We start from the raw sequence: 11,990 nt of genomic DNA on the forward strand, positions 1-11,990 counted from the left end.
ATGCACTCCTTTCTTTAATTTGAACCATGCAGTGTTTCCTTGCTCTGTTCTGAACACTGCTTTCTTGTCCAAATACAGGTTTCACATGAGCACAATTAAGTGTTCTGGAATCCCATTCTCCCATACATTCAAATGCCTTTGTATAGTTAATAAAACACAGATTGACAGTCCTCTGATACTCTTTGCTTTTACCCAAAATTCACCTAATATTTATGATAATGTCTCTAGTGCCATGATCTCTTCTAAATCTAGCTTGTATTTCTGGTAGTTCTCTGTTGATGTGCTGTTCCAGGTATTTTTGAATGACCTTCAACAGGATTTGCTTGCGTGTGATATTATTACTGTTCAGTAATACACACACTCTGCCAAGTTACCTTTTTTCAAAATGAGAATAAATATAGATCTCTTCCAGTTGGTTGGCTAGGTAGCTGTTGTCCAGATTTCTTGGCACAATATGTCAGAATAGTGTCTGTTTGGTGAAATATGTCAATTAATATTTCATCAATTCCTGGGGTCTTTGCCCCTACCCTAAGTTCCTCAAAATACTAAATGTAATGTATATGGGGACCTCTGGTGGGTAGTCTATAGGCAATTACACTTGCCAGATGAACTGGGGTCTGGGGTTGAGAGTTTGCCAGCATTTGGGCTTACCAGGATGGTAAGACACTGAAGGGCCCTTGGGCCTGTGACCCTTGGGCCAGTCTTTCATTGTTTTTTTTCAGCCATTCCTCTAGGTCGTATAGCCCTGGTGTACAAGTTGCCGTACAGTGGCAACTTGTGGTTGCTGTGAGGGTGAACATTTTGACACTGATGTGTCAAATTCATTAATGTTTGGTTACCCAACATGGACAGAGCATGGGGTGGAGCTCCCTGATTAAAACAATCTTGGAAGGAGGAGTGGCATCCACTTCCATAATAGCCTGCCTCTAGAAACCCTATGAACCTGGAGAGAGGATGAAAGACATCCAAGAGTTGAGGACTCTCCTTCATAGGGTCTCTATGAGTTGCCTGCAACTAGATGGCACTTAACAACAACAACGAAAACAACAACAATGTATATGGGGACCTCTGGTGGGTTGTCTGTAGGCAATTGCAGTGTTAACCCAAACATGTTGACTCTTTAGCATTTCAAGTTCTCTAGTGGCTCCAGAGAAGAAAGGTAGGCAATTTACTTTAGTGTGATTTCTAGCCTCTGAAAACTTGCTGGAGGGTCAGCACTGAGTGGGTTCCAACTAGACAGCAATGTAGAATCATGCACTATCCAGTTGGAATTGATTCATGGCTGACCCTCCAGCAGTTTTTAGAAACTTGGAATTACACAAGAGTAGACAGTTCTTCTCCCAAAAAGCAGTTTGTAGATTCAAACCAGTGCCTTTGGATTGACAGCACAACCCCTTACCACTTAGACTCGATATGTATATATCTCTAGAATGCTATATATTCCTTTTTCCTTTCCTGCTTTTTCCTGTTTGATTTAGAGGCAGGAGACTCTTCTGGATGAACACTTAGTGTCAAGTCTTTTGTTTCTGAATGATGCAACTTTAATGTCTCAATATCTAGGCCAGAACCAGTTAGGGTGGAGGGGAGAAAGGGTGGGTAAGAATAGTGTTAGGGAAGATATGTTACAAGATGTCACAGAAAAAAAAATTAAAAAGGAAGTGTTGAATGATTATTTTGTGAGCAGAATGTTTCTTACCTCAACAAGTCTCATCTACTGCCCTGTCACCCCTCCAACAGTCCAGCTTCCTGGATATAGAGGCCAAGATTTGCACTGAGCAGGCTAAGGAGGCAACTGGCCAGGGAACTCTGGTTCTCAAGGTGAGGTAGGGTGGTCGGGGCCCTCCATGTTTCTCGAGAGGACCTGTGTAAGTCTGTTTACAGGGGACACACTGTTTGGGGCCCTCAGCTGTCCTGACATGCCCACCACCTAGTCACATCCAATCACTTCTACAAATGTGGCTCCTTTGAACCTTGTGGCTCCAGGTTGACAGGCTTGAGAAAGGATGCACTGGTCCTCCAGACTAGTACCCTGCCTGACAGGTGAGATGCCCATTAGGCAAGGTGCCTGTAGGATAAGGCTTGGAGGAACAATAGACTGGCAGCACCTCCTAAGACTTGGCTGCCCTGTTGTGCCAGCTCTACCACCTGTATCAGGATAGAGCAAGTCATACTGTTATATCCTTATATGGACTTATCACTGGAACCATAAAGCTCTGTCTGTGTTTGCTTGCTTATTTTTAAACCTACATTTTTCTGTGGGTTGTCGGCATGTCTTGTCATGTTGTAACTATTGCCTCTGTCCTGCTGAGTATCAGCCAGGGTCCCCTACCAGCCTCCCATCACTGTGCCTAGGAGCTCAGCACTGAGGTGGGGAGAGTTGCTCTCTCCCTTCTGCACTGGGCCCCATGTTTTGTCCTATAGCCTCTTTGGAGTTGGGGTTGTTTCCTTTGTGTCTATAGCTGAAGTCAACCGTAATACAAGAAGAGAATTGAGTCTGAAGTGCATCTGTGAGACCTTACTGAGTCATACACTGCTGAGAAAACAAGAGGATAAAGGCAAAACCAAGAGCGTGACTCTCACAATGAACTCTTCCGTCTGATTCAAGATTCAGCCACACAAAACTACGGAACAATAGGAAATGATACGTCACCCTATAGTAAATGCTTTAGTATATTTGTGAAGAAGTCGGGAAAGGCTTATGACAAAAATAATGCCAGCCTGAAAGCTGGAAAACTGGATACTGGAGTTATATCTGCCCCTAGTTACTCACTAAAATCAGAAAGAAAAGACCAAGAAAGGGGAAAAAAATCACCAGGTATTGATATGTAAATGCACATCAAATTGACAGCGTTTTAAACTCCCAACAGCAAAGCATCTTCACTGGGTCTCTGTGCTTTAGTTTCATCTATGTGTCTGCATGCAAGTACTTATTTATTTCCTAGTCACAGACCATTTTGAAAACATGATTAAAGCTATATACTGTAATACCTCAGAGTACTATGCAGACATTTTAACATATAGTCACTGGTTTGACATTATTGTAGTTATGTGTCAATGAGTTGTAATCAATTGACAGTTGACCTCTCCATGGGTTTTCAGAGGCAGTAATTTGCAGCTTTCTCCACAATCCTTTGAGTCGTCAGTGCAACTCCTTACCACTAAGCCATCAGCCCCCTAAATTCATTAGATGTTTTTACTTTTCAAAGTTTTTTCATGTTGTTGTTATGTGTCATCAAGTCACCTGTGACTCATAGTGACCCTGTGTACAATAGCTCTGAAGTCTGCCTTACCCTGAGCCTGTCTCACTGACTCTAATTCACCTACCCCCATTACCCCAGTTACTGTGCCAATCCATTTCATCCAGGGTCTTCCTTTCCTGCACTGTCCCTCCACCCTTCCAAGCATGATGTCCTTCTCCAAGGTCTGATCCCTCCTGATCCCGGGCCCAAAATATGTGAGATGGAGCTTCAAAATCCTTGTCTCCAAGGAGAGACTTGGTTTCACCGTCTCCAAAACAGACTTGTTATTTTTTCCACAGTCCATGATATGTTCAATCCTCTTCTCCAGCACTACAACTTAAGGGCATTGATTCTCTTGCTGTCATCCTTAATGATTTTCCAAATCTCTGATGCACAGCAAGTAATTGTGAAGATAATGGCCTTGATCAGGCACACCTTAGTCTCTACACTGACATCCTTGCTCTGGAGAGGTCTCTGACAGCAGACTTCCCCAATGCAATTTATTTTTTTATTTCGACTGCTTGTGTCAAAAGTGTTCATTGTGATACCAAACAAGCTAAATTGTGAACAACCTCAGTTTCTTCTTAATCCATTTTGTCAACTGGCCCAGTGGTGAGAGTCTTTATATTCTTGATGTTGTACTTTAATCCATATTCGAAGACAACTACAGTCCTTGACTTTTTGAAGCAAGCACTTCAGTCCCTCTGTTTCAGCAAGCAAGGTTGTGTCATCTGCATGCACGTTGTTTATGTGTCTTCCCCTAAACTTGATGTCACATTCCTCCTCATAGAACTCAGCCTCCTGAGTGATCTATTCTGCATATAGATTGAGAAGGTATAGAGACAAGGCAGCTCTGACACATTCCTTTCCTGATTTTGAACCATCTAGTGCTTCTTTTCATAGCTGACCTTTTTTGGTAAATAGGATAAACATATTAAGTTACTCAAGATCTAAAACCTTATCCTAACTCAAAGTCTCATAAACCAATATAAAAGAAAATACTTATTTCTTCCAATCTCAAATGTTCATATGTGAGAAATACTGACTTCATGTTAGAAAATCCACTTATTTGTCAGGTTTGAAGGAAGAGATAGGTTGGTGAAACCAGGGTGGGGATAAATTGAATCCCTAGTTCCTCAGAACTACTGATGGCTAGAAGTCATTTTTTTGAAACACAGAAATGCTAAAGAAAAAGAGGAAAACCTTCCTTTGCCTCACAGGACCCAGTAGAATTGGACTCAACCAACCACAGATCCTGAGGCCCTTTTCCATTGCTCTGAAGAGCAGGCCCGACCTTGGGGTAATAACAGCCATAGGAGGGAAACACTTGAGCTCCAAAGATTCTGGCCTTGGGAGTTGCAGGGTCACTGGGCACTCCCCAGTGAGGCCTTGCACTGAGGGGCCAGGGTCTCATTAGCATCCTAGAGCAAGAGCTTGGTTCCCCAGGAGATGGGTCAGGAACAATTACAGGGTGACCAAGATGAATTCAGAGGGATATGATGATGGATTCCCCTTATATCAGGAGCAATCAGCATAATTTATTTTCAAATCAGCAATGAGACAGGCAGGCAGGCACTCCTGACACATGGGCAAGCTGTGTGACAGAAATTGTTTTTTAAGCAGTTGCCCTCTGAAAATATTACCCTCTTCCTGACACCCAGTATAATGAGGCTCTGATTATCTGTCAGGCCTGTAAAATCAGGAGTCATTATCCAGGTGAAGTTAGCCAGTTGATGCTACCCTCTTGCCAAGGGCCCCCATGTTGTTGCTGGGTTTGGGGTTTCGTTTTTTGGTTTTGTTTTTTTTCCTGTAGAATTAACTCTTTGTTCTTGTTACAAATGCCCTTTCCTCTGCTTCTGTGGAATTTCTGTCCCCTTCCTTTTGGAGACATGACATACCCTCTACTGTAGTTACCATGTACACAGTAAATGCACACAAACTAGTCTTAAGAAGGAATTCAGTGGTGGCTGAACAATTCACAAATAGAACTTCTGGGATAGAGCCCAACTGAGAGCTACCTGCCTTTTAAAGCTATATGTTGTTGTTGTGTACTGTAGCATCAGAACTGACCTATACTCGGCCCTCTGGTGGGTATTCAGAGGCAGTTAATCACACGGAGGAGATTGTTCATCTTTCTCCCTCAAAACAAGTGGTGGCTTTTGGGATTGCAGCACAGTTTCTTGCCATATACTTTCAATTCTTTTCTAGTTCAGAAACTAAAAAAAAACAAAACAAAACAAAACAAACAACAACAACAACAACAAAAAAACAAACACCAAAATAGACTGAGATCAGTGTAGCTGACTGTCCCTTTTAAAATATCTTTTATCCATTTCCTCATGGAGAAAAATAATAAGAGAAAGAGTGGGAAATACTCTTTCTTGCAGAGAGGGAAGTGTATCCTTTCGCTGTAAGGAAGTGGGCCTGATCTTTATTGCTGTTATATTGTTCAGATGTGCCATTGAGTCAACTATGACTCATTGCAGCCCTGTGATCAAGAGGTCTGAACCTTTCCTTGGCCTTTGCCATCCTTATAATCTCTGATATGCCCATACCCATCGTTACAGTCACTGTGTCTATCTTGTTGAAGGTCTTCTCTTTCTCTGATCCTCCACTTTTCCCAGCATGATGTCTTTCCCTGGCACTGGTGTCTCCTGATAACATGCCAAAGTTTTATAAGATGAAGTTTCATGATCCTTGCTTCTGAGAAGCACTCTAGTTGCACTTCTTCCAAGACAGACTTGTTTGTTCTTTCAGCAGCCCAGGAGATATCCAGTATTCAACTCTAACACCACAGCTAAAAGGTATCTCTTCTCTTTCTGTCATCTTTATTTATTGTCCAACTTTTAGATGTATAGGAAGTAATTGAAAATACTATGAGCTAGGTCAGGGGCACCTTAGTCTTTAAACCGACATCCTTGCTCTTTAACACTTTGATCTTGGAGGTGCATAAGACATAAGTATGAGGAGAAAATATAACAATCATAGAGAAAGGGATTTTTTTTAAAAGACATTGCTGCAGACTATAGTTACCCTACTCTGAATTTTTTGTCTCTAGAGACAGAGAGAGAGATCAGCTGGCCCAGTGAAGAGAAAACGATGTGACGAAGACGAAGGTGGGTGACTTTTAGTTTGTGGCCCTCCGGCCAGTCTTTCATTGTTTTTGTTCAGACATTCCTCTAGGTCGTATAGCCCTCATGTACAAGTTGCCGTCCCGCGGTCACTTGTGGTTGCTGTGAGGCTGAACACTGTGACACGGATGTGCCAAATGCTTTAATGGTTGGCTGAGAGTGGGGTGGAGCTCCCCGATTAAACAAGCGTGGAAGGAGGAGTGGCATCCACTTCCATAATAGCTTGCCTCTGGAAACCCTATGAACCTGGAGAGAGGATGAAAGGCACCCAAGCGTCAAGGACTCTCCTTCATAGGGTCGCTATGAGTCGCCTGAGACTCAACAGCACTTAACAACAACAACAACAACAACAACAACAACAATGTTGCTCTTACAATATGCTCTCAGGGACCTCTCCAGAATATTGAAAAACAACAATGTCAGTCTAGAGACTAAGGTGAAGCTAATACAGGCCATGGTCTTTACAATTACTTGTTATGCTTCAGAGAGATGGACAATGACTAAGGATGACAAAAGGATCAAGGCCTTTGAATTGTGGTGCTGGAGAAGAGTCTTGAATATACCATAGACTGCCAAGAAAGCAAATAACTCTGTCTTGGAGAGGGTAAAACCAAATCTCTCCTTGGAGGCTAGGATTTTGAAGTTCTATATCACATACTTTGAGTATATGGCCAGGAGAGACTGGTCTTTTGAAAAGGACATGCTGCTTGGAAGAGTGAACGGACAGAGCAGGAGAGGAAGACTCTGGATGAAATGGATTGATACAGTAACTGGGGCAATGGAGGTTAGTGTTTCAAAATTAGTGAGGCTGGCTCAGCACAGGGCAGGGTTCAGAGCTGCTGTACATAGTGTCGATATGAGTAGCAGGCAACTCGATGGTACATAACAAAACAACAACAACAAATGTTGCTCACCTACCCTGAAGCTCCTATCAAATAGTTTCCTGTTTTTTTGTGCCATGACCATTTCCCCAGGAAAAGAGAAAAGTCTATGAGGGCAAGAACTTACTGCAAAAAGCATTGGATAGAATTAGAAGACCAAACTTTGAGTCTCCTTTCTGCTCAGAAATTCTAAATTAGTATGTTTCTCTCTGTTTCACCTCTTTTATATATTGGAGATTCATTGATTTAATGTTCAGAGCTTATCTCATATGGGCTGCTCTGAGGGACAAAAAAAGAGAAGTCTAATGCAGATTTTGCCATCTTTAAACCTAAATGAGGAGCTGATGCAAAGAAATGAAAAATGGCCCTTTGTTCTTTAATGGACTATGACTGCTCTATGATCATACTTCTTTTATTTCCCAAATATTCACTAAGCTGTATAGTGTGTAGAATATGTTCAATGCTTCCTCATTGATTAAGTTGCACTTTCTTAAAAAAAGAAAAAGCTTCTTCTGTTTTCTGACCGTAAAACTTCTTATTTAACTATAAGGTGTGAGCTTAAAATCTTAATGCCCATTATGGCCAAATCAGTGGTAACAATAAAGACTTCTATTTTATTTCCCGAAACAGTCTCATGATGTGAAAGACCTGATCTAGTTGTAGAAAACATAACTCAGGAGAAAGCACCACAAAGGGAATGGAAAAATAAAATTTTGAAAAGACAGCTAGCTCCTGTTTTAAACTAATCTTAGATGCTGTTCTGCCTGAAGTGACAGTCAAGACATTGGCCTCAAGGGAAGTAGTAGCTTGATCATTCCCTCAGAAATCTACTGAGACAAAATCTCTTTCTTTTTCTGAAGCACGCTGTTTGTTAAAATAGGCTGGAACATTTGGTGATAAGTTTCTCATTTCATTTCAAGAAATTATGAAATATATTTCACTGTCAGCCACATGAAATGGCAACCTCAGGAAAAAGACAATTGTCTATACCTCAATTGTTTGGCAAAGCCATAGGCTGAAACTTCATCCCCATGGGACTTGCTCGCTGAATTCTAGTGAGGTGGCCATAATGCCTGTGTGAAGCTGGTTGACAAGAAGCTTGCCCAAAGACTGTCAGCTGTTCTCTCATTCTCCTTGCCATCTAGTTAAAAGTGACTCATTGAGGTTTTTGAGGCTATAAATTGCATGGGAAGAAATTACTCATCTTTCCTCTGAGCCGATGGTGGATTTAAACTGACAGAGAGGCACGGCTCTTGTGCTATCTGTACAACTTCTTACAGACTCAGCGACCTTGGCTGTCGGGAATCTGTTGGAAATCAAGGCCCTGTTCCATTCATGCCTTCCATTTGTCACAACAAACTCTAACCCCAAAACAGAATATGAATCAAGCTATTCTATTCAATTCCTCTTTCCAATATTTAAACACATCCTTCTACTATTATCTTTACTACAATGACATAATTAGAAGTAATTTCTTTATTAAAAAATAGATGATGAAGCACATATACCTCATGAAGTAATTATAATTGATGGTCATGTAGTACATTACAGGGCCCTGCTTCTAAGAGAAGTAAAAGATATTTTCACAGTTTCAATATCTAATGAGTCAGATCTCAGAAAGGGCTGTCAGAAAGTCCTTGGGATAAAGGTCACGCTTATCTCCAGGGTCAGAATAACCTTGTGAGAAAAGCACAGAACTCAAAGTCAGGGCTCAGATTCTACTTTCAATGAGCTGTGTGACCAGGAGAAATTCCTTTAACCTTGATAAATCAAAGTGAATTGAATAAGTCATTAAACCATAATAACAGTAGGGCCAATATTCTAAAATTCTAGTTAAGATTTGTATAAATCTGGTAAGATTTGTGAATGCACATTGAGAGGAATAAAGTTCCATGATAAAGTTCCCATTATGATTATTTGAACCTTCACATGGTAAGAAAAGCATGATCTATGGAGGCAGGTCTCATACTAGTTTGGACCATTGAGGAATCACATCTCTGATTAGTTAGGGGCTTGTGTCTCTTGAATGGGCTAACAGCTCCTTTTAGCTATGACCATTAATTGGAAAGTATGTGAAAACACGGCAACTTACTAATTATGTGAAGTAGCTTATAGAGACATTTTCTTTAATTGTATTTCTTTTCTTTTCCCCCCTCCCCCCTGCTACTAGAAGAAAACCCAGAAATCTGAGTTACTGCCATGACTTGTTTGTTGGGAGTCGAAGGCAAAATAAAATGTTGTGATGTGTCATCATCTTTCTATGTCTCTTTCATGCAACTTTGTGAATGGAGATGCAGCTGAGGCACCACCTGGGGGTGGTGAGGCGCAATGGTTATTAAATGTTTAGTGCCTCCATGCAAAAGTTACAGTCACTGACCTGAAGAAATGCGCGCTAGAATTTGAAAACTTTCAGAGAAATAATAACTGAAATGATTAACTGGATTGCTTATCTTTTTGTTTTGAGATGTTGAAATTGTCTATAAATTACAGAGATTGCTTGTCCAATGACTTTGGTAATAAATTTTGGTTCTCTTTTCACTCTTATGGTGAAGTCCTTTGATGCATATAAATACTTAATTTTTAGGAGGGTTCAACCATCTATTTTGTGGTTTTGGTTTTGTGTATTTTTCAATGTCAGACAGTTCATTTGTGTTATAAAGTTGTGCCTTAAATTGTCCTTATTTTTTCCTTTGGTGATATTTATGGTTTTAGGATTCACATTTTAGATTTTTGATCTATGTGTGTCAACTTTTGTTATGATATACGGATACTGTTTTAATGTTTCTGCAAATGTATATCTAGGTATCACTTTATGTCTGTGACTCTCCTTTACTTGATAGATTTTCCCTGTGTACCAGGTGTCCATAGGTGAATGAATTTACTCTCTACTTCTCAATTCTGCCCCACTGTATGTCTATTGTTTTTGTTGTTGTTAAGTGCTGTCAAGTCGCAGGCGACTCATAGCGACCCTATGAAGGAGAGTACTAAACGCTTGGGTGCCTTTCATCCTCTCTCCAGGTTCATAGGGTTTCCGGAGGCAAGCTATTATGGAAGTGGATGCCACTCCTCCTTCCAAGTGTGTCTATTACTGTATCTAAACCTGGCTGTTTGGATGACTGTGGGCTGTAGGTAAGGTTTTGAGATTGGAAAGTATTAATCCTCCTACTTTCCTTGAAACAGCTTCCACAGTTATAAGTGCAAAACTAATGTGGTGATCATAAAATTACATAATCAGAATATGGAAGGAAACACAAAAGTTTTAAACTTCATGAAACAATTGTGGAGCACAAAGGGGTATAATTAATGAACTAGGACTAGAAGAGTTATGTTGTTGCTATTATGTACCATCAAGTTGGAAGCAACCCATAATTGACCCTCCAGTGGGGGTATGTGTGTGATGGTCCCATTTATGGGAAATATTCTATTTTTAGTTTTTTTTGGATTTTTTTGCCTTTAATTACCATTTTTAATTGAAATTTTGATGAACGTTTATAGGGACTTTGGATTTCCATTCATACATTGTTGAACAATTTCCTTCCTGCCCACCTCTCTTCCCCAGTTTGCTTTTCTCTTTGAAAAGAAAAAAAAAAATTCATTGTTATACAATCCCCCACTCCCCAGTCTATTTTACTGTGTGACTCTTATTCTGGACTCTTGCCGTGAAAATAATACCTAATCATAGAGGCAGTAATCTCATGGGAGGATGTTGCTCATCTGTTCTCCTGTGGAGAAGCTGGCATATCCGAACTGTGTAACTTTGGGATTACAGTCTTCATCCTTACTACTAGGCCATCAGAGTTCAGAAGAGTTATAGAAGCTCTTTTATAAAGGTACCAATATTTGAGGAATGAATAGTGGGTACGCCAGCATAGAGGATGATGCTTCAGTGGTTATTAATAAATAGCATACATATACTATAGGAAAATGTACTATAAACTAAATGTATATATTTGTGGTTGTCTTCCAGTTGATCCTATCAAATGGAGACCTTATGTGTGCAGAGTAGAACTACTCAGTAGTTTGTTCAAGGCTGTAAGCTTTCCCAAGGAGACCACCATGCCTGCCTTCTGTGGAGGCTCCAGGTTGATTCAAGCTGCCAACTCTTCAGCTAATAGTTGAGTGCTTAACCGTTTGAGTAATCAGAGGAGATATAGAGAGTCAGATTCTCCTAATATTTTCTGGTTATCTTGTCTACCAAACAATAGGATGGCATTGATTTTTGTGTCTGACCAGTGTGAAAATTTTTCGATTCTTATGAAATACCATCAACCTAGAGTCTGGAAGATCATAATGGTTGCAAGCCAGGTTATAAAGATAATGGATATAAAGATATCTTGAAAAAATCAACTCCTAAAAGTAAATAGGACAGGTCATGAATAAGAAAAATTCATATAGAGTGTAATTTTAACCATAAATATTTATTGCTACTGTTATGTGCCATCGAATCACCTGTGACTCATGTGATCCTATGTACAACAGCCCTAAACCCTGCTCTAAAATATGCCAATCTCACTGTCTCTGACACACCTACCTCCATTACCCTAGTCATTGAATCAATCCATCTCATTGAGAGTCTTCCTCTCCTGCGCTGTCCCTCCAACCTCCCAAGCATGATGTCCTTCTCCAAGGACTGTTCCCTCCTTGGTACATGTCCAAAGTATGTCAGATGAAGCATCAGAATCCTTACCTCCAAGGAGCATACTGGTTTAACACTCTCCAGGATGAACCTATTTGCTTTC

The sequence above is a fragment of the Elephantulus edwardii genome, unplaced genomic scaffold (assembly GCF_000299155.1).
Source record: "Elephantulus edwardii isolate Elephantulus edwardi_28Jun2011 unplaced genomic scaffold, EleEdw1.0 scaffold00060, whole genome shotgun sequence".
NCBI classification, from domain to species: domain Eukaryota; kingdom Metazoa; phylum Chordata; class Mammalia; order Macroscelidea; family Macroscelididae; genus Elephantulus; species Elephantulus edwardii.